Source organism: Conger conger, chromosome 7 (assembly GCF_963514075.1).
Source record: "Conger conger chromosome 7, fConCon1.1, whole genome shotgun sequence".
NCBI classification, from domain to species: domain Eukaryota; kingdom Metazoa; phylum Chordata; class Actinopteri; order Anguilliformes; family Congridae; genus Conger; species Conger conger.
The window spans coordinates 10,538,666-10,564,578 of record NC_083766.1 but is presented as its reverse complement, the minus strand read 5'-3'; the positions used below and the strand labels follow the sequence as shown (position 1 = coordinate 10,564,578).

At 40.3% G+C, this 25,913-nt stretch overlaps 1 long non-coding RNA gene and 1 other non-coding gene across 2 annotated transcripts; both read right to left on the bottom strand.

Moving 5' to 3' along the window:
- Positions 1-18,368: 18,368 nt before the first annotated feature.
- LOC133133699 (uncharacterized) lies at positions 18,369-20,585 on the bottom strand. The gene is made up of 3 exons (XR_009709203.1): positions 20,491-20,585; positions 19,701-19,740; positions 18,369-19,211 (listed from the first exon to the last, which is right to left on the bottom strand). It is a non-coding gene; the product is annotated as an uncharacterized LOC133133699 (long non-coding RNA).
- Positions 19,857-19,990, bottom strand: LOC133134192 (small nucleolar RNA SNORA57). Its single transcript, XR_009709301.1, has one exon. It is a non-coding gene; the product is annotated as a small nucleolar RNA SNORA57 (small nucleolar RNA).
- Positions 20,586-25,913: the final 5,328 nt, after the last annotated feature.

The following is a 25,913-nucleotide window of genomic DNA, read 5'->3' as shown; positions in this document are numbered from 1 at the left end:
CGCTGCGAGACCATAACTCATGCCTGTCTAATACAGTTATAAGTAAGCAGAAGAAAAACACAAAATGTAACAATTCGGTAAAATGGAAAAGGGATAAACCATCCTGACCATCCTGTCACCACCAGGGCTGGGATTCTCCTGGTAAGATTCAGACTCACCACTGAACTGCATCAGAAGCTCTACTACAGTCACCCACTATGTACAAAACCTGAGAAAATAGTGCCTCTGGCTCTAACCGTTTATTACTGTAATTATGACCAGTAAAATAAATGGCTACAAATTCACTGCACTTTATATACAGTGCAGAATTATAGTACTAATTATTATATTACAGTATTTATTTTGCATTGTTTACTCCTATAATATTAAAGCATTTAAGAAATCAAGGGAAGATACATTTTATACACTCTGCGACCACTTTATTCGGTAGACCTGTACACCAGCTCCTTCATGCAAATCAGCCAATCATGTGGCAGTAAGAGGTTCAATTGTTGTTCAGACCAAACATCAGAATGGGAAAGACCTAAGTGACTTTGACCGTGGAATTATTGTTGGTGCCAGACAGGGTGCTTTTCATGTACAGCAGTCTTTTGAGTTTACAGAGAATGCTGCGAAAAACAAAAGTCCAGTGAGAGGCAGTTCTGTTGGCAAAAATGCTTTGTTAATGTGAGAGGTCAGAGGAGAATTGCCAGACTGGTTCAAGCTGCCAGAAAGGTGCATCAGAAGAGTGGTATGTGTGGTATGCAGAAGAGCATCTTTGAACACACATTCAACCTTGAAGTAGCCAAAGTCCAAAAAAAGTTTAGTAAATGCCTAATAAAGTGGTCACTGAATGTGCATATTCTGTATACACACATAAAGTATAGATACAGTACATATACTCTATGTTGTAATGATTCTCTCTACCTTTTATCTAGCCTTCACATTACAAACTATCAGTAAGAGGTATTCAAAGAAGTGTTAATGGCTGTATCTACCAGCTAAGACCTGCCCAGGTTTGGTGTTTTCTGATTAAGCACTACTTTTCTCTCCCTGGTCCTGTGAGGTTTCCATGCATGATGGAGTTTCCATGGGGCCCACACCTGGTACAAGTCAACACAAAGCCACTGCAGTGGTCTAATTTTAAGTTGTCTTTAGAGACCATCGTATTGTTCGCACTTACTGTAGCACAGAAGCATTTCTTACGCTCTTTAGAAAGAAATTAGCCTTGAACACTCATACTTCCTGATTAATTCATAGGAAACGTTATGCAGCTGCAAATCAGAGCAGAACAAGTTTACCAAAAGATCTGTCTAATTTAGACCAATTATAATTTGTTTTAAAACACCAAGGTCAAAATATATGAGAAAGTGTAGCCTATCTTTCTGAATGAATTTAAGAAATTAATTAGAATGTTCTCATATTCTCATATTTCACATTCTCATAGTCTCATAACATTTTTTGGATTAAAAATGAATAAAAAAGAAATACAAATCTGCATGAATACTGAAGCATGCCCATTATTTCTTTGAAGCTTGATTTTTTTTTCCTTAAAACGTGACCCCTGAAAAATTAATCTTGAATGTGGGCATGGCAAGGAATATTATAATATTGCCAAATAACTCAAAGCTAGATGGTGCTTTTGATTTTGTTTCAATTGAGTGATTTTAATCATAGTACACTTAATTTATGAAATTACTGCAGCAAGTGAATAACAGTCCAAATCTTGATTATTTGTCAGTTTTTACACTTTTAAGTCTTTGAATAATCTTTGCCCTTAAGTTGTCTGTATTTGGTCAGTTTGATATATGAGAACCAATTAAAACCTATAAAACATGCACTAATGAACACAAAATAATACTCTATAGGTTAGACCAAACCATTAAATGAATCTCTTGTGCTCTTAATAGGGACAAAATGGCCCTGAGGGGAAAAGCCCCTACCTGCCATTTGCTTTACAACTGTGTTCTTTCCCCATTGAGCACCTTCTCTGACACCTCACCAGTCCAGCCTTGGGTCTCCACCTCTATGGGCTGCAGCTGGCAGACCAAGTGACTCACCATCCTGGGAGCTGCCTGGTAGCTAAAGAGGCTTGCTCCAGGCTCAAAATGGCCGCCAACACTGCCAGTACATCCACCTCTTACTTGGTTGTTTCTCTTCCTCCAATTGCAAAGCATGTCATCCCCATCAGAATCTTCCGTGGTGTCCCCCTCTGGATGGTGGAGGTTCGCCAGGACCTCTGTGCGAGGCCTGAGTACGGCCGGGCCGGGCTGTTGCGGTTTCACTCTGGTGGTGCGTATCTCCTCCAGGCTATCTGATAGGACTCGGATGGGAGAGTGTGGGTTGTGCATAGCTGTGACCCCGTAGCCTTGCCCGGCGGGACAGTTGGCTGTGCTCCTGAAACGGGCGAGGCTAACGTCAGCAGTGGGGACTGGCAAGGTTTCAGGGTGCATGGTGAACTGGAGGTGGGGTATCTGCAAGGAGTGAGGAGGGGGTCCTCTGGCCCCTTTGTCTCTCTCAGACTCGCTTCCTGCGTCCACTTCACCCTTTCGTTCACGCCTTGGCCCTTCACACCTGCCCTGCTCCTGTTTCCAGGGTAGAAAAGCTGTGACACTCCACTGGCTTCCTCCTGGCCCCTTTGGCACACCTTGCTGTATCCCTCCTCTAGCTACCGACCAATCAGACTCCTCCTCCTCCAGTACTGGTCCCAGTGATTGGTTGTCCCCTGTTCCAGGAATCTGGCTATCATGGTCATTGTCCATGAATTGGGTAGGAGGAGGGGCGACTGGGAGCAGGAACTGATTGGAAGCTTCTTCTGCCTCCAAGCCTTTCCCCTGTGCTTCCTGGAACAGGGAGGGAACCTAAGGCAGTTAAAACAAAATAAAAAGCCAAGAAACATCAGAATTAATCACAAAATTGCATTAAGAATGCTTTTGTTTTCTTGCTCAAAATTGTATGGAATGGAGATTAAAATGTATCTGGCAAAACAATGACAAGGAATGTAACAGTCCAATCACAATATGTCCATTTAAATCATCCAAAGCATTTATAATATTAATGGCGCAGATTTAAAAGCAGTCATATATTCAACCAGAAATGGATCATTTAACATATTCTTGTATTCAGATAAGGTGGGCAAATACAGTTTTATTTTGTGGTTAATGTATTCTGTGACTATGCGGCAAAATGATTGAAAGCTCTCCTTTCTCATAGCTTTTAGCTCTGTTTACTAAACAACACACAGACTGTAATCTAAGATTACGGCTCGGTGAGAATCTCATCAGGAGAGAACTAAACATAACATATTTCTGCAGATTTATGCATAATGAGACAGCCAAGGTGCTCATTTCATTCTGACGCAGTCGTTCTTGTCTGTCCTTGACATTTGCATTTATACTATGTGTAGATTTGCTCATTTCTTCAGCTACGGTGCATATTTTCAGGGGGCATTCTCACGTTAATGATCTCCAGGGATTGGATGGTCTGTGCAGTGGCCAGCTGCTCAGTCAGCTCCAATACACGCTCGCTCAGGCACTCACTCTCCCCGCCCATACTCTGTGACTGTAATGGCAACAATAAAGGCAAACAATAAACATGAAAAGAACTCATTACAGTTATTGGCTGTCTCTTCGCAATTGGACAGGGTGTTGTGTGCATGAGGAGAAAACTGTCCAATATGGTCTATACACATTCAGTTAAATGATCTAGTTATAGCAAAATGATAATAGCCAGCTAGAAATGAACATTGTCAAAATGTGCCATGACTTGTAACAGGATTGTAGGGTGTAATGGGTGAAGTGGAAAGTGTCAGGGCTGCAGTAGTCGCTGGCATTAATTGGCCCCTGTCACTTGTCATTTGTTTCATTGTAGGGGACTTCTGTTTAGCTGTCATTGGCAAATGTAAAGTACACATGTATTATCTGGGAACAGAAAGTATCTTTTAGGAGTAGAAAAGTGACTATTGTTCTAAATATGTCATTGGTAATACTGGCTGTGAGCATTTCATAGAAAGGTGCAACTATGCGTACTGCGGATAAAAGAAACAGAGGAAATCATTCCAGACCAGTACTCTCATGGAAGAGTGATTCTCAGCTCAAAATAAAAAACCCACCACTGACTGTAGTTTCTGCTCCAGCAGCTGATTTGTCTGCTGAGTGCTGGAGTAGTTGTCCTGGAGCCTGAGTAAGAAAGAGAGGGTTAGAAGCAGACACAAAGAAAGCATGTAAAAGAGGATTGGTGAAAGTATCTGCTCAAAATGAATAGGATCTATACGTATATATTAGATTTCAGCTGTTTTCACTTGGGAAGGCCAGGTTCTCTTGTCACTAGCAAATCACCCCACCCCAATGTCATTCATGCCACCATTAGTTCAAGAGTGTTGACCTCTTGAACCTGTCCTTCAGGTTCTCCAGCTCCTGCTGGGTCCTCTGCAGATCCACTTCTAACTGCTGGTGGTTGGTTTTGAATTCCACCTGCATGCACTCCATGCGCATGGTTGTCTGCAACAGGCTGTGGTGCAGTTCCTCATTCCGTTTCTGCAGGATCCTGGATAAAGGGTAGAGAAAAGGAGAAAGAGTGAGAGAGTGAGTGAGTGAGAGAGAGAGCGAGAGAGAGAGAGAGAGAGAGACTGAAGCACACGAGAGAGGGAGTTAGTAGTCGCAGGGAAAATGTTAGGGGGCCACATGAGACAAATTAACTTTTCATTATTGTATGGTGGGGGGAAATAAAGCATCTTGTGGAATAATTGGACAAGATAGGATAGCAAGATAGGAAAATGACACTCACTGTATTCTGTTGACCTCAGACATTACATTCTGAGAAGAGAGGACAATGAGAGTGAGAGATTGATCTTTTAGTTGTACAGAAATAGCTTTTAGGAAATCGCCATCGATTCCCTGGTTTCCAGCCTGAAAAGTATAGACTATCAATACAGAGCAAAGTTAAATTTGAGGTACATGTGTCAACACAGAGATAGAATGCTTATATTCACAGTGTACATATTTCATTACAAACTGAGTGTCACTGGGTGTCACTGCATTAATGAGGCATGATTAATAATATGTATTTTACATTCTAGAGCACTAATATAGTGGTATGTATCAATATCTACACATTCATCCATATATACATGAATAAGTCAGATACTGAATTTTTTTTTTTAACACACTTGTTAAAAAGAATTAAGAGAAAAGGCTGCAAATAATAAAGAACAGATATTCACATATGAGAAAACAATCTACTTTTATTTCAATCTCATATTTCAGTGGTTTTTATGCAGTAATATTTTTTTTTCTGAAAACAATAGGTGTCAAAATGATTGGCACCCCTAACAATTTTTGTAAATAAAATCAAACAAAGGCCATACATTTAGTTAATCTCAGTCTAAAGGAACTATATTGTGATATTCCATCACTTCCTGTTTCACTAGAGTATAAAAATGAGGTAGCAAGCATGCAAAAAGCCAAATAACTGTCAATTCATAAGAGGCAGATGGTAATTGACATTCACAAGTCTTGTAAAAAAATACATGCATTTTTAAACAAAGCACTTAGTACTCTAAAACATATGTGGAATGGTTGCAAATTCACCAGGAAAAGTGTGCAAGTGCACAGATCCCCATGGATGGTAAAGACGTTGATGGTCTTTATGGTTGAGGTCATAAAGAAACCAGGCATTATGGTTTAAGAATTGCAGGTTACATCTTGGGTTCACAAAGTCTCAAAACAAACTATAAAATGCCACCTCCATACCATTAAACTCTTCGGTGGCACGAAGAAAGCCCTTACTGAGCACAATAAACAAAACCAAGCATCTGGAGCTTGCCAAACGTCACAGAATTGTGACTGGAAGAGAGAGTTATTGTCAGATGAGAGCATCTTTTGACCATACACAACATGTTTGGCAGCAAAAGAGGAATGCATACAAGGAGAAGCACCTCATACGTACATACTGTGAAATATGAAGGTGGGTCATTGATGTTTTGGGGATGTTCCAGGGGCACTATTTAAGATCAATGGAATAATGAATTCAACAAAGTACAATTACATTTTGGCAGAAAATCTGGTTGTTTCTGCAAGGAAACTGAGATCTGTTTATAGATGGATTTTCCAGCAGATGGCCATCTCAGTCTCCATACTTAAATCCAGCTAATAACCTGTGGTCTGAACTGACCAGGAGTGCATGGTTTAATAAAAAAATAGTTTTTTATTTGAAAAATGTAAGACTTTGGTTGATTACATTTAATCATTAATAAAGCCCACTACTTTACACCTGGTGGAAAATAAAGTTAATGGTATTTTTCCAGTATTTTTGTGTATATTTAGGTACCAATAAATCTGGACCTGACTGTAAAACTATCCCTTAAATTAAATCAGTCTTTACTTTAGTTAAAACTTATGAGCAGCAAAATGCCCCTTCCCCAAAAACTCACCTCATACTGTACCTCTGTGACACTATGACCTGTCTGTTTTGGTTCTGGGCTGACTATGTTCCGCGGTGAATCCAACCTACTGGAATGCGACTCTCCTTCTGGAGTAACTGGAGTTCCTGGAGAGGCATCCCTGTGGCTGGGTGAGTGGTGAGCTTGCTTGGAGTGGTGGGGTTGGTGGGGTTGGCTGTGTGGAGCATTGTACTGGTGGTGCCAATGGGAGTGGTGGGATTGATGTCTCGGTAGGCTTGGGCTAAGCTCCGGGCTGGTGTCGGTGCCATCTGTCAGAAGGCTGTTGGACCCTCCATTGTGTTTGCCTTGCCCTTGTTCCAGGGAGGGACGATTTTCGGGGCTGGTATTGGCATCTGTATGACTACCTGAGGTGTGGCAATGGAGCTGAGGGCCTCCCCTGGTGGTGCAGTGGTGGTGTTGGCTGGCGCGGGAATACTCACTGCAGTGGGAGTGAGTACTAGAGGCCATAGAGTCAGGGCTGCCAGGCCTGTCGCTCTGCTGGCTCTGCTTCCCTTCCTCTAGTCTATACCCTTGACCCCTGCGTCCTTCCCTGGCTGATTTTGGAGAAGACAACCCCACATTGGCAGGCCTCTGGGCATTGGTGACCCCTAAAGAGCTTAGTCTGGAGGGGCTGAGGACCTGCCTGGTAATCTCATTCAGGAATGCCGAAAACTGTAGCTTTTCCTTTACTAAATTCTGCCTGGCTTCCTCCTTCCTCAGTTCTAGGTCCTTCTCATTGTTGAGTCCCCCCGAGGTCCTCTCACCTCGGCTAGAAAGTACCTCCATGGATTTGGCCTTGCGTATGTTTGCTGCTTTCCCCAGTCCGCTACCTAGACTCTGTTTATTTTTCAAGATACTCTTGGTAGGGAGATGGATGGATGACACAGCTTTCTTCCTGGACTGAATGATTTCAGGGTTATCTCTGGAGGCAAGACTCCGCTCAAGACTGGCAGACTTGTAGAGATGGCAGTCTTCTGACAGCAACGGTCTAGTGCCATCTTCATCATCCTCTTCCCCAAATGCCCTCCCGCCCTTTGAGATGTCTATACAGGACTGCGAGTGCTTGCGTCTCCTGTCCACCAGGAAGGCTTCATTCTTGATGTTGGCCTCAGAGGACCAGGAGGAAGATGAGGAGGAAGAGGAGAGAGAGGAGCAGATGGAAGAGGAGGTGTGAGGCGGGGTGCAGGTACGGGAGGTCACATCAGCGCTGCGGCGACCCTTGTGATGATGATGATGATGATGATGTTCATAGGGTGGATGATGGGGGGGCTCATGGTGATGGTGGTGAACATCCTGACCAGCTCGCGAGCCGCTGTTCCCCAACATGGCATATGTGGAATTGTAAATGGACGCAGGTCAAATTAAAATGCATTGGAAATTATCAATAAACTTTGAGAAGTAAATCATACAACCATTTTATTTGTGGGAGAATAAGTAGAAAAGAGAAGTAACTATTTACCAACAGGAATTCGTTTTTTTTTACACAAATGAACTAATCCACGATGGAGTATCATTTTGATCTACACTCATGAAACACTGATTCTATTGCTATTACAATGTTCTGAAGACAGTTAGCCTTGCATGAAGTATGAAAAAAGCTTTTCAAACATAAAACAAAATTGACTATTTGAGACTTGACCAGAATATTGCTATAATGCAATGTATGACAATGATACAGGTACTGAATGTATTAAATATTTGTTGGAAAGAGGAATGTCCATTGCATATACTACTAATGTAGTACTGCTTACTACATAGTATACTATACACTATCTCAACAAGCCTCCAGACTCACCCACAGCTCTCCTGATCTTCAGCCCACCGTGGCTCCTGGTGCTGGTGTTGGGAGCGATGGGGATGACGGTGATGGGAATGACGACGGTGAGGGCGATGTTGATGGCCTGTCCCAGCATGCTCTCCCTTGTCATACACACCACCTCTCATCTCCTGGTGTGGCTCCACTGGGGAGAAGAACTTCTCCATCACCTCCAGCTTTCCGAGAAGGATTCGGTCTGCTTGCTGCTCCCAGAGCCTTCTTTGAGAGAGCAGGGAAGGACTGTCTGGGCTCAAGTGTTTCCCTCTGTTGTTGGGCTCTGCTATGGGCTTCGCTCCCCAGCCAGCGCTGTTGTCTCTATGTGGGTTTCCCTTGTGGTTCTGAGGTCTGCTGTCTGTGAACTCTCTGCCCACTGCTGATGTCATGGTCCACAGGGGGTGGGTGCGCGGAACTGCAATGGGGACCAGCAAACAGCAACAAACGTCACAGGTTTGATTGCAATTGCGGATCTTCCCTGTCAATATCTTCATACCCGTACAGAGAAAATTGGTTCTTCTAACAAATGGTGGAATATCAGTGGGGTTTCTTCATCACAAAAACCATTGAAAAGTTGTTTTCATTAAAAAAAGTTGTCATTAACTACCATCAAACTCAATACTCAGGAATCTAATTTCAAGTTAATGACTAATTATGGACTCATAGTAATCCGCACATTGCTGTTAATAAGGGAATTACTTCTGTCATTCATTACACAAATTTTCAGTTCTGCCCCTTGAATGAAGCCCAAGAGAGACTAAGATTATGTGTTCTGATGTTTTATGAGGGCGGAACTGTTCAAAGGATATTATTGGATCTTATTTCATGACATAATGCAATTTGATGCTGCAATTGAAATTACAATATACTTATTGTATCATAGTTAAAAAATAATGTCTCACTTCTAACTATATAATATATATTCATAGTTATATTCTCGTCCCTCAGAAATATCATTAAAAAAAACAAGAAAAATCCATATAATTTCAGCATAAGAGTGAGTGTCAAATTTTTACTTTGGAAATGGTCTTTTTTATATCGACTTACCTCAATCATGGTGCTGTATCCTTGATTCAGTATTTAGTATTCTTGAAAATTGCAGCTTATCAAACTAATAGGTTAGATTAGGTTACAGTATGTACACTTGGATGACTCAATATTTATTTTCCATCCAGTGTGTTCCAGTTCTGTCTGTCTGGAGCACTTATAGCAAATATTGGACTGCAAAAATCATGTACTTTTTCTTTTCTACCTCTACCAGTTCTCCCTATCCTCATTCTGATGTGGCTAAATTTCAAACGGCGTAAGAGCATGAACATGAGTGGCAAGCATCAATAATGCCAGTCCAATTGCCCGCAGGAAAACTATTGAAACAAGTCATTCTATGTGATAGAAATATTGAATCTGGTTGCACATGTTTTTGCATAATTAGTGCGATGAAGTCTGGGATTCCAACAACCACCTTGAAAACAAGTTCAGAGGTTTCAATTCAGGGTGAAATCTGAAAAAAATGTGTTAAAAGCCTCAGGTCTTTTCTTCTGCGATAACACAAAACATGATGTGTTTTTTTTTCCACAAATAAATATCTCAGTAAACTGAAGTCTCTTTCAAGAATATGGGGGAAATGCTATATATAATTAACAGCAGGCATTTTTGTAAATTTTTCTATGTGTTTGTGTTTGTTGTTATTTTTATTTATTAGCCAAATTAGCTCCCAGATATTTTCTCCAAAGACTTTTTCATATGAAATATGTTACTTCATCAAATTGTATCCTTGCTTTTGCACATAACAGAGCTGCATCTCCTTTGAGATATATTCCATGCTATGCCACTGAGTTGCTTCAAAGGAAATCTCTCATTAAGAATACTGAAAGCCACTTTTTCTAATTTAGGCCATATCCTCATCAGGGATTTCCTGGACATATTTCCTAATTGTTTCCTATGCTGCAGGGATTAACTATTCATCAATGTCTCGCTCCAAACTTTCCCTGCACATATTGACCTGCCCGCCCCTATTATGTCAATGTGGCAGTCATGATTATTCAAACTGGTGATGGACTCATTGAGAATCACATTGATTTCCAATGGAGTAATACCATGTACAGTCAAACTTACTGCGAATGACCACTCGCATACATATACAGCTACACACATATGACAGAATTTTCAAAACAATTCCCGGAAATACAACGTTAAAAGCAAACAGTTGTATTTCGGGGTGCGAGGGATAATGAAAGAACCACAACAGATAAAAATGCATGAGTTTTCCAGTGACCTATTCCAAAACTGGTCTTTCGGGTTGGAAACACAACGCCTAATCTATCAACAGCTGTAATTGTCCTGTTGCTCCCGGTCCCCACTCGCCAAATCAATTACCTGCTATGTAAGAGAGCTGCCGTCAGTGCCAATCGATGCTAGCTCCGCACTGATGCAACCTCCAGCAAAGAGAATGGAAGGTTAACATGCTCCTCCCCCAAGTGCTGCCCTTGCATTCAGGGAAAGTGATTGCCTTATATAAAAGCAAAAAAAAAAAAAAAAAAAAAAGTTTTATAACCATTTCCAGTCCGAAATAAGCACCATCCCACGATATTTGGCTCAAGGGTTTGTGTACTCAATCAGAGGAACCGGTCATATATTGGATAAAATATAAAAAGAAAACTTAAACCAGACTTGCAGAGTTATTATGAGAGATGAAATATAGAAACATACAATACTGTGCAAAAGGCACCCTAGATTTCTCTTTCTATAAATTTGGTGTGAGATGTGTATTTGTTTTGTTTTGTTTTTGTAAGTCAACACAAAAAATTCAAACATTCATTTTCCCAAAATACTTCAAGGCTACAAATAATTTTTTGTCCATTACATATTAAGTAATAGACCACTTTTCTGATATAAACTTGATTGAGACTGTATGGGATTACCTAGAAAGGCTGAAGCAAGCAAGACAGTGCAGGAGAACTTCTCTGGTATGTTTGGTACAACCTACCAGCTGATTTTCTGATAAAGCTGCAGAACAGTGTATGTAAGAGAATGCATGCAAAGGAGAACGGTGGTCACAACAAATCTTTTTTTGCTTGTGCCTAAGACTTTGGTACAGTACTGTACATTGCATTTTAATGTAAACTGTACTAAATGGCCAGTAGACATAATACTGAAAGGATCTATAAAAGAGAACATTTACCATTCACCAAAACTTTTAAAACTGAATATCACCATTAATACTTGGAAATGACTACATAGTATCAGTAAATTATATACAACTCCCAAAACAAGAAGCAAACTCATGAAATCTCCCTTTACACTGCCATGCAATTCACTCAAGGTTTTACTGTTCATATGGCTTTTAGACAATAGTTCATACTGTACATTTATAGGCAAAAATAACAAGCAATGCATACAAGTAAGTAGTGTATATACAGTGCAGTCCGTAAGTACTTGGACAGCGGCAACCTTTTTTGCTGTTTTAGCTTTTGGCTCTGATTTTAGTGGACCAACCATCCTGGCTGCTTAGCTGTACTTGGCCAGCTGTGTGTTTTTGATCATTTGTTCATGCACAAGCTAACAAGGGGGTATAGAGTTGATTCTAGGTGTGGCATTTGCATTTGGAGTGTGTTGCTGTTGTTTCTCAACATGAGCATCAAAGAATTGTCAATGCCAGTAAAGTAGACCATCAAGAGGCTGAAAAATCTGAATAAATCAATCAAAACATTGGGTGTGTCAAAATCGATACATTGTTAAGAAACAAGAATGCACTGCTGAGCTCAGCAATAGCAAATACTGTAATGAGCTAACCAAATGCCTCAATAGTCATTGGACAGCACTTTAGGATGCAGCATCACAATCGCTAAAGCAATTGAGGGTCAGAAAGAGGAATGTCCATGGCTAAGTCAAGCACCTATATGCAGCTGGAATCTATCTAAACATGCATTTCACTTGCTGAAGACAACACTGAAGGCAAAAATCCCCCCAATCAAACAGTAAACTGAAGATAGCTGCAGTACAGGCCTGGTGGAACATCACCAGGGAAGATACCCAACCACTGGGGATGTCTATGGTTTGCAGACTTAAGGGAGTCATCAAATGCGAAGGATTTGCAACCAAGTACTAAATATGATGACTTTATTTAAGATAATGTTATTTTTTAAAATTACTTATGTTCCCCTAAAGGGAGTGGGCTACATGTAAATTCATGAGCCAACAATGTTACAAACAGGAACTCTTTTGGTTTGGAGGGGAATAAAAGATAAATTGATGAACCTCCTGAGACCCAGGAGAAAACAAGTTTAAGTATTAACATTTTTTTCACATAATATAAATGATAAAAATATGTTGCAGTGAAAATATTATTAAAATAATATTTAATTTAATTTTAATTTAATATCCCTTATGTTAAGAGAAATACTGTGTAGAGCTCAGGGAAGCTAAAATTTAATGAGACAGAGAGAGTGTAAGAGAGAGACTACAGCTGTTACCTATTGATTGCCATTATTGTGATAGTTTCCATTTTCTTTTGCCTTTTCTGCATCTGCTGGTCATTTTCTCTCTTGATTTTGTGCCTTAGAGCATGTTATTCAGGGACATGAATATAATGACATTAATTCAGTCACTACAAAGACCTGTAGGTTGGATATAAGCCAGAGGCTCACAATGTCAAGGCTGTCGATGACATCATCTGTGCCACCATCTGGATGAGTTTCCCTGCCTTGAATTTACAGGCAACTGCAGTATTCAAGTAAAGAAATCTTGCAGAACAACCACACCCTCTTGTGGACAACTAGGGAAAGTACCAGGGCGGCAGTGGCCTCCTGAATACAACAACAAAAAGATAGGAACATGAAAGAAATTAACTGACCGGTTTATGCAATGACAAAATAGGATATTGTACTCCCTTTGAAATAACAAAACTAAGCCAAGTAATTAGATCATTCTGAAGTAGGGTGACTTTCTAAATTAGAATTCTTTTTAAAAGGAGGATGGGATGGGTCTGCATTCTGATCATAATACTAGGTCATTTGTTTGTTTTTACATGGTCTATGGAACAAGGAAGACCTAGCCAGCCATTTTTTTTTTTGGAATTTAGAAATCCCATCTGAATGGATATTTTTGGTCCCATATAGATGAAATGTCTAGGAAAAAGAGGATGTGCGGCCAGTCTATCAAAAAATGGTGATTAATGTCCCAAACAAGAAATTCCAAAATTAGTTAGTCACTCTCCAAATCTCCTCAGAATACATACACCAAGCAAAATCCTAGCAAGCCTATGAACATGTTATGACAGTGAGCCTGCAGTCTGTAGACACTCAGCCTCTAAGACTTCTGTCAATTGAATCATCAAAGAAAATTAAGGAGGGAAAATCGACAAGAGAGGGGAAACAGAATAGATAATTCTTTCTTCATTCATCCGAAAGACGGTCTCATTCATGCCCGCTGTGAGACTACACGTACAGTCGAGTACAGCCTTTGAACAGACTGTAGGAGAGAAAAAAAAAACAAACACAACATCATTCGGCAACCAAAGCAATTAGAGGAGAGAATGTGTCGGTGCACGCACTTCATTAGCAGAGAATGAGATGACAGGGATAGAAAACTGCAGAAACACCTGCTGTAATTATAGTCTCACCAGAGTGTGCAAAATGAACAACGAAAACACTGAACTCCTGACGAGTTGACAACATAAGTGCGGCAACACGGCGGCACGTCCCTCAGCTATGCGAGCGACCGGGGTCTTCTCCGAGCGGTTAGGTGCTACCAGCTTTCTCTTTCACAGCGCGCTCCATTGATCTGAAACAAATTCTACCTCCAACCAATCAATGAGCAATCTGAGCAATCGGGATTTTGAAGGGACTTCTCTTCACCTTAACAAGCAGTAACCTTTTCATTATTGTGATCAAATTTAAAGTGACTGAAAATCCATGAATGGCTTCAAGCTACGTTGTATGGCGTTATTGTGGTATGCATTGAGCATTGGCGACAGTAGAGAAATCAAATGCACTGCAATATCGACTTATATCAGTCTAAACATTTCCACCTATTCCTATGTGGGGATTAAATGGGCAGTTACATTTATAACCCGACTCTGAGCTCTTGGGTCCAGATCGTTTATGACGTCATGAATTCCCTGGCCTAATGGCCAATACATGTTTTAGCCTCATTTTATATCTCCTCCCACAGTTTTGTGAGATTTGTATAGTTTTTTATTTTATTTTATAGAGGGATTTGTAGCCCCAGCTATGCAGCAACATGGTGCTGCAGTGGATAACATCCTGAGTTCAAATCCGGATCAGAGCCTTTCTGAGTGGAGTTGGCATTTTTCTATTTTTCATCTCTTCCTTTTCCAATACAATATACTTGTGGGTGGGATAGTTGAGGAGGAAGGTGAGGTTTGTTTCCAATACAGTTTTTATGTCTGAATGTGTGTTATTATAATTATTGACATTACTTTGAATAGATATTTGATGGATGTGTAGTGGATATATCCGTCTATGAATCAGAGCTCCTTTACAGTCACTTTAAGGCAAGCAACTTGATTGATGATTACATATTACAGTTGTGCAAGAGTAGTACAATAGGCTTTATATACATGATTACATTGCTGATAAATTCATTTTGCTACAAAGAACAACTGGAGATATGACTTCATCTTAAAAATAATAAAAATGTAAAGGCACAGCACACACCACAATGCTGTAATACTTGAAATATTATAATAGTTACATTGCGGAAAGCTGGGCAATTTGAAAGCCAAACTGACAACAACTAGTTCATGTACTTCAACACTTTCACCAGAGAATTTGAGCAATACAGCATACTCAATCCATTTCACTGAGGAAACAATATTTTATTTGAAAAATACATTGCAGCAGTGTAAACTGCATTTGTGCACAATATTTCAAGATAACTTATGTATTAACCATCCACAAGGTGTATGTAAGCAAAAAATAATTATGATGTTACATTGCATTTTATTGTTGCTTGTACCTGATTGGTGGGCACAAATGTCACAAGGTCAGTACTTTACCTCAGTTGGGCCTCAGTTTAGCATGAGTCCCATTGGACTAATATAGTATACACTGATCCAGAATACCAATGTCTGCAACAGCACACTTGCAGTCCTGACATTGCAGTACAGCATACGCCATAGTATCTGGCCAACAGACTAAAATCTCCAGTTGTCAGCGTGACTATGGAACGCTCCCAACATTTTGACTGAAGCACCCATCCAAACAGCCCCTTTCCTCCACCAGGGTATGACAACCTCAACATAATTATGTGTGTCCTAGGAATGGCTTAAGTCTAAGAAGTGTAGCAATTGACCAAATTCGTTAGCGGTGAACCAAATACAGGTGCTTAAATTGTATATTATGACCTATGGCATATTTACTTGCCAAAAAGAGGTAAAGAATGTATTGTGAAGCAGAAATGTGGATTGCTGGCAATCTTTCATATGTAAAGGACCTATAATTTAACAGTTAACTGTTGAGATGAGGCTATGGTTACTTCATTTTATGAAGCAATGGGTAAATGTCGCACTAATATCCAATAATTATTATACAATATAAGTCGCATGAGGAAAAACTACCCCTGCTTGCCACAGGGAGCAAGTCAGCCATTTTCATAGTTGCTTGTGCTAAACTCCAGGGATTTCTTTTGCTGACAAGAAAATAGCTTGGTTAAGTATCTATTTACAGCTGTATAATAACTGTAACTTGCAATTAGCTAAGAGGCTGCATGCCTTTTCATCAGTTTCGCGACCGTAGTTCAAAGCTGAATTACAGCACACTACAGTACATTACAATAACAGTGTATCATAATTCAAATCCCACAATGATATTTATGTGCTTGATTGCCTTCTCTTATTTACATACAAGCTGTCATTTATGGACTTGTCATTTACTGAAGTAAATGAGCTTAAGTACTTTGCCCAAGGGTACACACAGTTGCAGTGGAGAATTCTGATCGAAAATCCGGGGGAGCAAGCAAGCATAAACCCAGGTCTGCAGAGGAAATCAGACCACAACCAAATACACGTACCACTGGTAGCCATGCAGTGATGTTGCAGCCATGCATTGTAGATGTGGTGAAATTTACTCCAGTTCTATTTAAATCCTAAGAAAGTATGTGCACTGGCCACACACTTAAAATGTCACATCTCATCCTAGAATACCCAACAGGTCAATGAGGCAGTTCTTGTTTTCTTGCAAAAAATATATATATATATATAAAATTTAAAAAAAGCAGCTAGCAGCACAAGATGCCTGGAGTTGGAGGGATGCAGTACCTTTAGGATGAGTCGGCAGGAATGGCAGTTAAGTTCCAGGACTGTGTCATTACGGGGCTATGCAGTCAGGTTCTGGATTAGTGCTGACAGGATATCTTCCGAGCCATTATATTTTAGCACGTCCTAGCTACAGTACAAGTACTCACCCCACGATTCCATGATATGCACCTACCAAAGATGACCAAATTGGGATCCAGCGCAAGTAAACCCTCCACCCATATTTCCTAAGTATCCCCGTTTGAGGTTTCCTCAGGTAACCAGGTCCTCCCAAAAATCAGCTAATGAGAATTGTGGCTTCAGTGCTGCCAGATCCACCGGAGGTGTTACTGATACAATCTCATTCTGAGGTACTGCCACACATGCATCGTCTTACCTTCCAAACAGATGTGGCCACTACAGTACAACCAACCTGCAGATGCAGGGATCACAACGGAACTTAAGATTCAAGACAGAGCACATCTCGGGCTCAAGGCACAGCCAGTTACAGCTGTCAGTAATGTCTTGCCAGGTCTGCAATTACTGGCCAAGCATTGACCAGACAGCCAGGGCATGCTTGATAAGCAGAGGCAGAGCACATAGATAGTCGTGTTCTCGATTTTCAACCAGAAGGTTAAGTGGCTAAAGGTACAATAGGTATTTTCAGAGTTTAACCAATGAGCTTGAATTACTGTACAGCTATACAATGCCTTGGTACGTTGTACAGCTGTACAATAGGACCATCGCGTGTAGATTTTGAAATCTGAATTTAAGGACTATAAACACAGGCAGAGGGAGAGTCATCGTGAACCTTTTCCAATAAGGATTTACAATGGTCTTGTAAGATTTTTACAAAAATGTACTTTTAAAACAGTGCATTGACTATAGGTCAAGTACCTTCCACATACTTAAGGTATGAAATGCATGTATATGGTGGTTTAGAATGCATACCCATTTCTAGCACTTGGAAGGAGGGGTGTGCAGACCCTACAGACGCAGAGCGCAAATCGGTTTGTGATCAGAATTAAATGAACCGACCACAATCGTGCCAATGCATGGACACACACTGGACACCAGTTGACGAGCCCGGTTCCAAACCCGCATTTCCCTCAAATGCCCGAGTGCAGCAAGACATGTTAAATGAGGCTTCGGATTCAAAGGCCATTACAGACCCAGGCATTTACTGTAAAGAGCAAACCACCCCCCAGCGGCCTGTATAAATTACTAGAGCCCACCGTGTTTAATAGTCACCTTGGGTAACAAAAGAAGCTTACTTGCATATGTAAATTGCAGACACAGGAAGAGAACATAGTGGAGTAGGCTACTTTAGCAGGGTGAGGACGTACACATTCCAAGGGTTTGAATGTTTGCGCACCAGTGTCCTCAAACCATGTGCCATCTACATGACATCCCAAAGCAATTTAACAGAACAGTCATAAGGCAGTCATACACGGGAATAAAAAGGCCCCACCTCCTCCGTGATCTACTGGACGGTCATAGGACCAAAAGATGGCCACATCTCATTCACTCCGGGGGACCTCCTAAAGAGCCGCTTACTTCTAGAAAACCGCTTAAATACACAGCAAAAACCTGCAAATATGTACTCTAAATTGAGCATTGCTTCCCCTCCCACATCCCTCATCAGCATTCAGGAACTCATTGCATATCAAAAGTGGTTCATACCTTACATATGGAGACCATAGCTGGGAGGCAGTTTCAACCCCTTTCCAGGTGCAACCTTGCAACAGCTGTTACAGGGCTACTACACATCTGCTTGAAAGGGAATTGGTACCATCCAAAAATGGCATCCATTCAACATGCATTTGAGAGTTCCAGGGAGACAGAAAAGACACTCGTTTCTTTTTCTTTTTTTTTTATAAAAAATTTATTAAAAGAAGCATATTAAGCAGAAACACAGAATGCAGGTTACCAGGCCTCTAGATCAGGTCTGCCCAACCAAGCCCCTTGTAGGTTTACAGGGCAACCCGAATTAAACGAATTCTACCAATTAGGACTGTAGACATTCATGAACAGGGATGGCCTGCTTTTGAGTCACTGGGTAGGTGCCAACGTAGCAAGAACATTAGCAATCATAATAGTCCATTTAAATAGATTACTTTTTCTGCCAATTCCAAGAACTCGAACAGCCTTCATAAATTAGATAATGGCCTGCCACCCACATACATCACTGAAGTGTTAACACCAAAATATGTTTATAGCCCCACATTTGAGCTTGGATCCTTCATGTAGCTGGGTCACTCTTGAAATACTCACCTTAGTCCAAACCATTTCCACCGAATACTCATTAGCAATGCTGTGGGAAGTCTTACTGAAAGCCTTTATCGAAAAACAATGTATTCTCTAGAGCAGTGTTCTGCAACCCTGGCCCTGGAAAAGTATAGGAGGTGCTAGTTTAATTCAGCAGCCCTAGTTTGAGACAAAAGCTGCCAATGGACCATGCAGAAGCAGCCCCCTGCTTTTATAGAACCCCCCCAAGCCCTACAGTGCAGCCTTACATTCAGAAGACTAGAATGTACCAGGGTCAAGCTGAATAATCAGGTATAAGACTATACAGCATTTACTGACTTATTTGGATTACAGTGTAGCTAGCATATTAGCCTTTCAATCCCCAACAACGCACAAGTAATTCTAAATGTATACATGAATGCACATTATGGACAAGCATAATATCCCCCAAATCAACAGGCCTCAATGGGGCATCCAGGAACCTAAAAAACACAATGGGAGGGAAATAGTGTGATTTACCATTCACCAGTAGTAGATTTGAAATCATGCATATTGACACCAATACAGGCACTGCAGTTTAGCTGCAGCATGAACGGTTATCAAAGGCTTTCAGCCTCATTAAAATTAGCTCCAGGTACAACATTAGTTCCAAACAATTTCCAGTACAGTGCTACACAGCAATTCTCAACAGACAGTAGCACAGCTAGCCTCAAAACGCCAGAAATTAAATCCTGGCCAATGGATGCAGTTGCACGCATCAGAATAGCCACATAATTACCCTGCCCAAACCAGACTGTGCCAGTCATTGAGCCAGCACAAAGAGACATCTCTTTGCCAGCTGTAGTCTGACAGACTGCTGTCCCTCCATAGATTACATACACAGGCACGATCAACACTGCGCATGCCAATATGAGGAGGGTGTGAACGCAGACCAAGTTTTTGTAAACGATGCAGAAATTCCGAATATTCACCTGTGATATGCAGAAACTTCGCACGCCTAGCCGCAAGGCTCTGTAAGGGATTCAATTAGAAGTCGTTAGCCAAATAAAGGGCATACAAATTAATATTCAACATTTCCATTGTACTGTATACCACGACTGAGTAAATTCGCGATCCAATTGATTTTAAATTGTTCCAGTGATTGAGGATAGGACCAGACGACAGGAAACGCACTGGTACCGAAGACATAGCACTGAAAACTCTGTTCCTCCATACATACACACACGAGTACGAGCAACAGCGTGCATGCCAAGAAAGGAGGTTACCAAAAATTGAATCGAAACCACCACGTGCGACGTTAATCCGAGCAGGCAGGCCTGCTTTGTCAAGATGTCTACATCTTGGAATAAATGGCCTAAACCACATGCGCAACTGTTGGTGTAGTCCCACTGATACAAATCGAATTGAAAAAAAAAAAGTTGATTAACATTAGTTATAGCGTAATTACTCGCGGGTCAACACAAGGGAATCAGAAAGATGGTAATTAAAAGTAGGGGAAAGAACCAACTTTCAAAAGACGAGATTGACAAAATAACATTAGCTAGAATATTGTGACCAGTTTTAACCCAAAAAAAGTAACGTTCCACTAACTTTGCAACACTTTCCATTAACATAGTCAACTAGCCGACCTCACCAACAAAATACTCACATATGGACTAACTTTTGTTTCCGTGCAGAACTTCCTTTGTAGAAGAATGCATCTAAATACAACAGACATAGAATAGCCAGTATAAAACGAACAACGTGGCATTTCACACTCACCGTGCAGAAGCAGCAGAACCGCGGAGACTCAAACTCGACCAAACCAAAAAGAGAAAAGGACTAATCTGAACGACGGTTCAGTATTTATACAGCACATGTCGTCACATAATCACAGAAACAATTTGTCAAATAGATCTAAACTTTTTACTCATAGTTCCGTTTGACCACAGCGCCACCCTGTGCTTGGACATGTTATCGTAATTTGTAGCGAGCCAATTGTAAATGGTACATGTGAGACTGGTAGCTACTTTTACATTTAAAAAACTTTCATTTGGTATCTTCATTTCAGTTGGGCTAATGGGTCCAAGTGAGTAGTTGGCTTACTTCAGAAAGGTATTTGGACTCCTGGTCCCATTTTTTGTCTTTCCAAAATCCCAGGAGTCGTTTGACAACGGTTTGAACTGGAAACTCTGACAATCCAGTCTTATGTAGAGGAAATTGCGAAATGTAATATCCTTTGGAAACAAATTAGTTAGGTCAGGAATAGGCAAGGCGGGCCATATCTGTTTCTGGATTTCACACCTACTTCTGCTATTAATTATTTCATTAGCCCAATCATTTAGGTGTATGGTTGCATCTGTTCAAAAGGGCTTGCATGCTTGCACACTTTTAAACTTGCATGGAACATGTGCGTGAACAGACTAGAACTGACATGGTGACATGGCTCAGGCAGTAAGAGCAGTCGTCTGGCAGTCGGAGGGTTGCCGGTTCGATCCCCCGCCTGGGCTGTGTCAACGTGTCCCTGAGCAAGACACCTAACCCCCAAATGCTACTGATGAGCTGGTTGGCGCCTTGCAATTGCTGTTGGTGTATGAATGGGTGAATGAGAAGCCTCAATTGTACAGTGCTTTGGATAAAGGTGCTATATAAATGCCTACCATTTGATCTTTCATTTTCTGCAACATTCCATAAATTAAGCTTCTGATAAATGTTCCTGTCTTGTAGCATTTTATTGTGGTCTAATTTACGAGGGAATTGGCCATGGTGCATATGACTAATTAGCTGATTGAGCCAGGCTAACTGGCAGCAAAATCTTGCATACACACCAGTTTGCCAGGGCTGTACCTGCTCAAATGGCCATGCAATTTGACATTAAGCTAATAAAGGTTGAGAGCAAGAAAATCATGACTGGTTTTTCAGATGATAGTTTCTTACTGCCCCCTTTTTGGCGTATCAGGAAGAGTATCAGTTTACTTTTAAAGATCTCAGATTGTGTCAGATATTAGTCAGTCAAACGTTTATATATATATATATATATATATATATATATATATATATATATATATATATATATATATATATTCTGAGATACTCAATCCACCCTGTCTTGCACCAACAATCATTCCACAGTCAAAGTTACTTGTATCACATTTCTTCCCCATTCTGACATTTGGTCTGAAAAACAGCTGAACCTCTTGACCATGTCTGCATGCTTTTATGCATTCAGTTGCTGCCACATGATTGGCTGATTAAATATTTGCATTAACAAGCCGGACTACAGGTCTACTTAATAAAGTGGTCACTGGGTGTGTATATATATATATATATATATATATATATATATATATATATATACAGTCAGGTCCATAAATATTGGGACATCGACACAATTCTCATCTTTTTGGCTCTATACACCACCACAATGGATTTGAAATGAAACGAACAAGATGCTTTAACTGCAGACTTTCAGCTTTAATTTGAGGGTATTTACATCCAAATCAGGTGAACAGTGTAGGAATTACAACAGATTGTATATGTGCCTCCCACTTTTTAAGGGACCAAAAGTAATGGGACAAACTAACAATCATAAATCAAACTTCCACTTTTTAATACTTGGTTGCAAATCCTTTGCAGTCAATTACAGCCTGAAGTCTGGAACGCATAGACATCACCAGACGCTGGGTTTCATCCCTGGTGATGCTCTGCCAGGCCTCTACTGCAACTGTCTTCAGTTCCTGCTTGTTCTTGGGGCATTTTCCCTTCAGTTTTGTCTTCAGCAAGTGAAATGCATGTTCAATCGGATTCAGGTCAGGTGATTGACTTGGCCATTGCATAACATTCCACTTCTTTGCCTTAAAAAACTCTTTGGTTGCTTTCGCAGTATGCTTCGGGTCATTGTCCATCTGTACTGTGAAGCGCCGTCCAATGAGTTCTGAAGCATTTGGCTGAAAATTAGCAGATAATATTGCCCGAAACACTTCAGAATTCATCCTGCTGCTTTTGTCAGCAGTCATATCATCAATAAATACAAGGGAACCAGTTCCATTGGCAGCCATACATGCCCACGCCATGACACTACCACCACCATGCTTTACTGATGAGGTGGTATGTTTTGGATCATGAGCAGTTCCTTTCCTTCTCCATACTCTTCTCTTCCCATCATTCTGGTACAAGTTGATCTTTGTCTCATCTGTTCATAGATTGTTGTTCCAGAACTGTAAAGACTTTTTTAGATGTTGTTTGGCAAACTCTAATCTGGTCTTCCTGTTTTTGAGGCTCACCAATGGTTTACATCTTGTGGTGAACCCTCTTTATTCACTCTGGTGAAGTCTTCTCTTGATTGCTGACTTTGACACACATACACCTACCTCCTGGAGAGTGTTCTTGATCTGGCCAACTGTTGTGAAGGGGTTTTTCTTCACCAGGGAAAGAATTCTTCTGTCATCCACCACAGTTGTTTTCCGTGGTCTTCCGGGTCTTTTGGTGTTGCTGAGCTCACCGGTGCATTCTTTCTTTTTAAGAATGTTCCAAACAGTTGATTTGGCCACACCTAATGTTTTTGCTATCTCTCTGATGGGTTTGTTTTGATTTTTCAGCCTAATGATGGCTTGCTTCACTGATAGTGACAGCTCTTTGGATCTCATATTGAGAGTTGACAGCAACAGATTCCAAATGCAAATAGCACACTTGAAATGTACTCTATACCTTTTATCTGCTCCTTGTAAATGAGATAATGAGGGAATAACACACACCTGGCCATGGAACAGCTGAGCAGCCAAGTTCCCCAATACGTTTGGTCCCTTAAAAAGTGGGAGGCACATATAGAAACTGTTGTAATTCCTACACCGTTCACCTGATTTGGATGTAAATACCCTCAAATTAAAGTTGAAAGTCTGCAGTTAAAGCATATCTTGTTCGTTTAATTTAAAATCCGAGTCTTTCTTTGTCTCTCTCCCAGCAGGCAAAAAGCCTTTCACCTAGATGTCTCTGCTTCACCCAGAAGGGAGTAGCTAGCACACTCCGGTTCTCATAGAAGGCCAACAAGGGGTAACAGTAAAGATCAAATACTGATAACAGTAAAGATCAAATACTGATAAAAGTTATTTTTTGTTTATGTTCCCCCCTCCCTTCTGGGGCAGTATACTGAAAACTGTATTTAAGTCATACAGTGTGTATGTGCAAATTGAAGAAATATCAGAAAACTGGTAGGCCGTCCACTCTCTTATTCTGTTTGATCAAATAAATGAGAAAGTTAAACTGAAGAAATGCTATTGTTGTGTTTTTACTGGATCCGTTTCATCAGGCGATGCTCACCTGTGATATCTTATTTGTGCATTTTTCCCGCACTATATATATGTATATATATATATATATATATATATATATATATATATATATATATATATATATATATAGAGAGAGAGAGAGAGAAAAAGACTAATCATGCAGGAGCACAGGGTACAGACAGGGGGAGCTGGTGTGAGATAAGATATGTTATATTTATATTGATTCCCTCATTCATCTCGCCCTGGAGGTAGAAAGATAGTGTCCTGTTCCTCATTAAATGATTAATGGCTTCATTGTACCAATCATCAGGGCCTATCTATGAATTTCCAATGTGTCCAATGTGGAAATAGTTGATAAACAGGAATAGGAACAAGACCAATGTCCAAGATGAATAGTTCACCTTTGGTTTAAAGTCAGAATATGTAATACAAAGTTAATCATAAACTTGTACCACTTGCTTTGACAAGACTCATGGTCAAGGTTAGGTATTATTTTGCCTTGAGGCTGCTCCTTAATCAGCTTTATCCATTTCCCGACCCAAATAAGCATTATCGGTTATTGATTCATATCAGCAACTGCAATTTTCACTAAGAAAAGAAAATAGAGAGCAGCATTTGGCATAATTTGTAAAACGGAAGATTTATTTTTGTTCCCTACCGCTTCCATTTGAAGTCTGGCTCTGACCTTTCTACCTGTGCCTCACTCACTGCCCCTGGGGTTCTCTCTACATCCGGCTGGTGCTGAATACGTGTACAGAATGGCAAAACACTCAGAAAGCCTCAGGCTCAACACTACAGCACTACAGCACTACAGCAACACTACACCCGTCACAGCCTTCACCACCCCACAAGGAACTCAAAAATGTTCAAACCAATAGCTACCAGTTTCTAAAAATATTTTGCTGTCTAATAATAGGAAGCTTGAAAGATGCAAGGGTGAGAGGTATGCTAAAGGGGTAGGCGAGGTATGAATTTCATACATAATTTGCATTTAAATTATGTTTTATTGTCAGGAAGCACACACTGCTAAAAGATGCTGATGAATAACCTTGATATTCATCAGCATATTTTAGTAGTGTGTGCTTCCAGAACAGTTAGATAATACCAGAACAATATCTGACAAATAAAAAGCTCTGGGACCAACAGTAAAATAAACCACCAATTATTCAAACGCTTTAAAATAACATAGTTCAAAATGAGTAGATTAGGAAAAGCTCTAGGTTTAATTTTTCCATGCTTTTGTTCAAGCTTTCTGAGGGTAAAGAAATTTTGGTCATTTTTTAAAACTCTGGTCCTGGGTTTATATCCTCTTTAATCATTTTTTTTTATTTATTAACTGAATGTTAATGCCAAACTAAATTTATACCAATATTTTATAAATATATCAATTTTGGATTTAAGGATTATATATTTCAAATGAACAAATACTGTATAAAACACTGTAGAAGATAATACATAAAATAATTTGGGTCAGCTGTGTCTGAGTTATTTCTGTTATAGTTCAAGTTGGAGCAAAACTCAAAAGGCATACATGGGGGACATTGTTTGCAATTGTGAACTTATTTTCATTCAAAAGCAGCAAGTAATTTCTACAGGACCTACAAGGCTTTAAACTTGTATTTTCAAGGTTATCCTTCAGGGGTCCCCATAGACACTCCAACAGCACAGCCAAGTGACTCAGTTGAGTCATTTATAAAAACAATTAAGTTTATCTAATATGGGGAGAGCAAGGAAAGAAAGTGAACATGGGTGGAAGTTGAAATTCAATGTATTTGGCTGTGTCCTCAAAATATGTACTGCCTACTAAACATACATCCTACTTATTTTAGTATGCGATGTGCTCTGGAAGGCCAACCGTTAATACACTCTGTAAATATTGTGTACTTAAAGTCCATGGATGATATACAGTACTGTGCA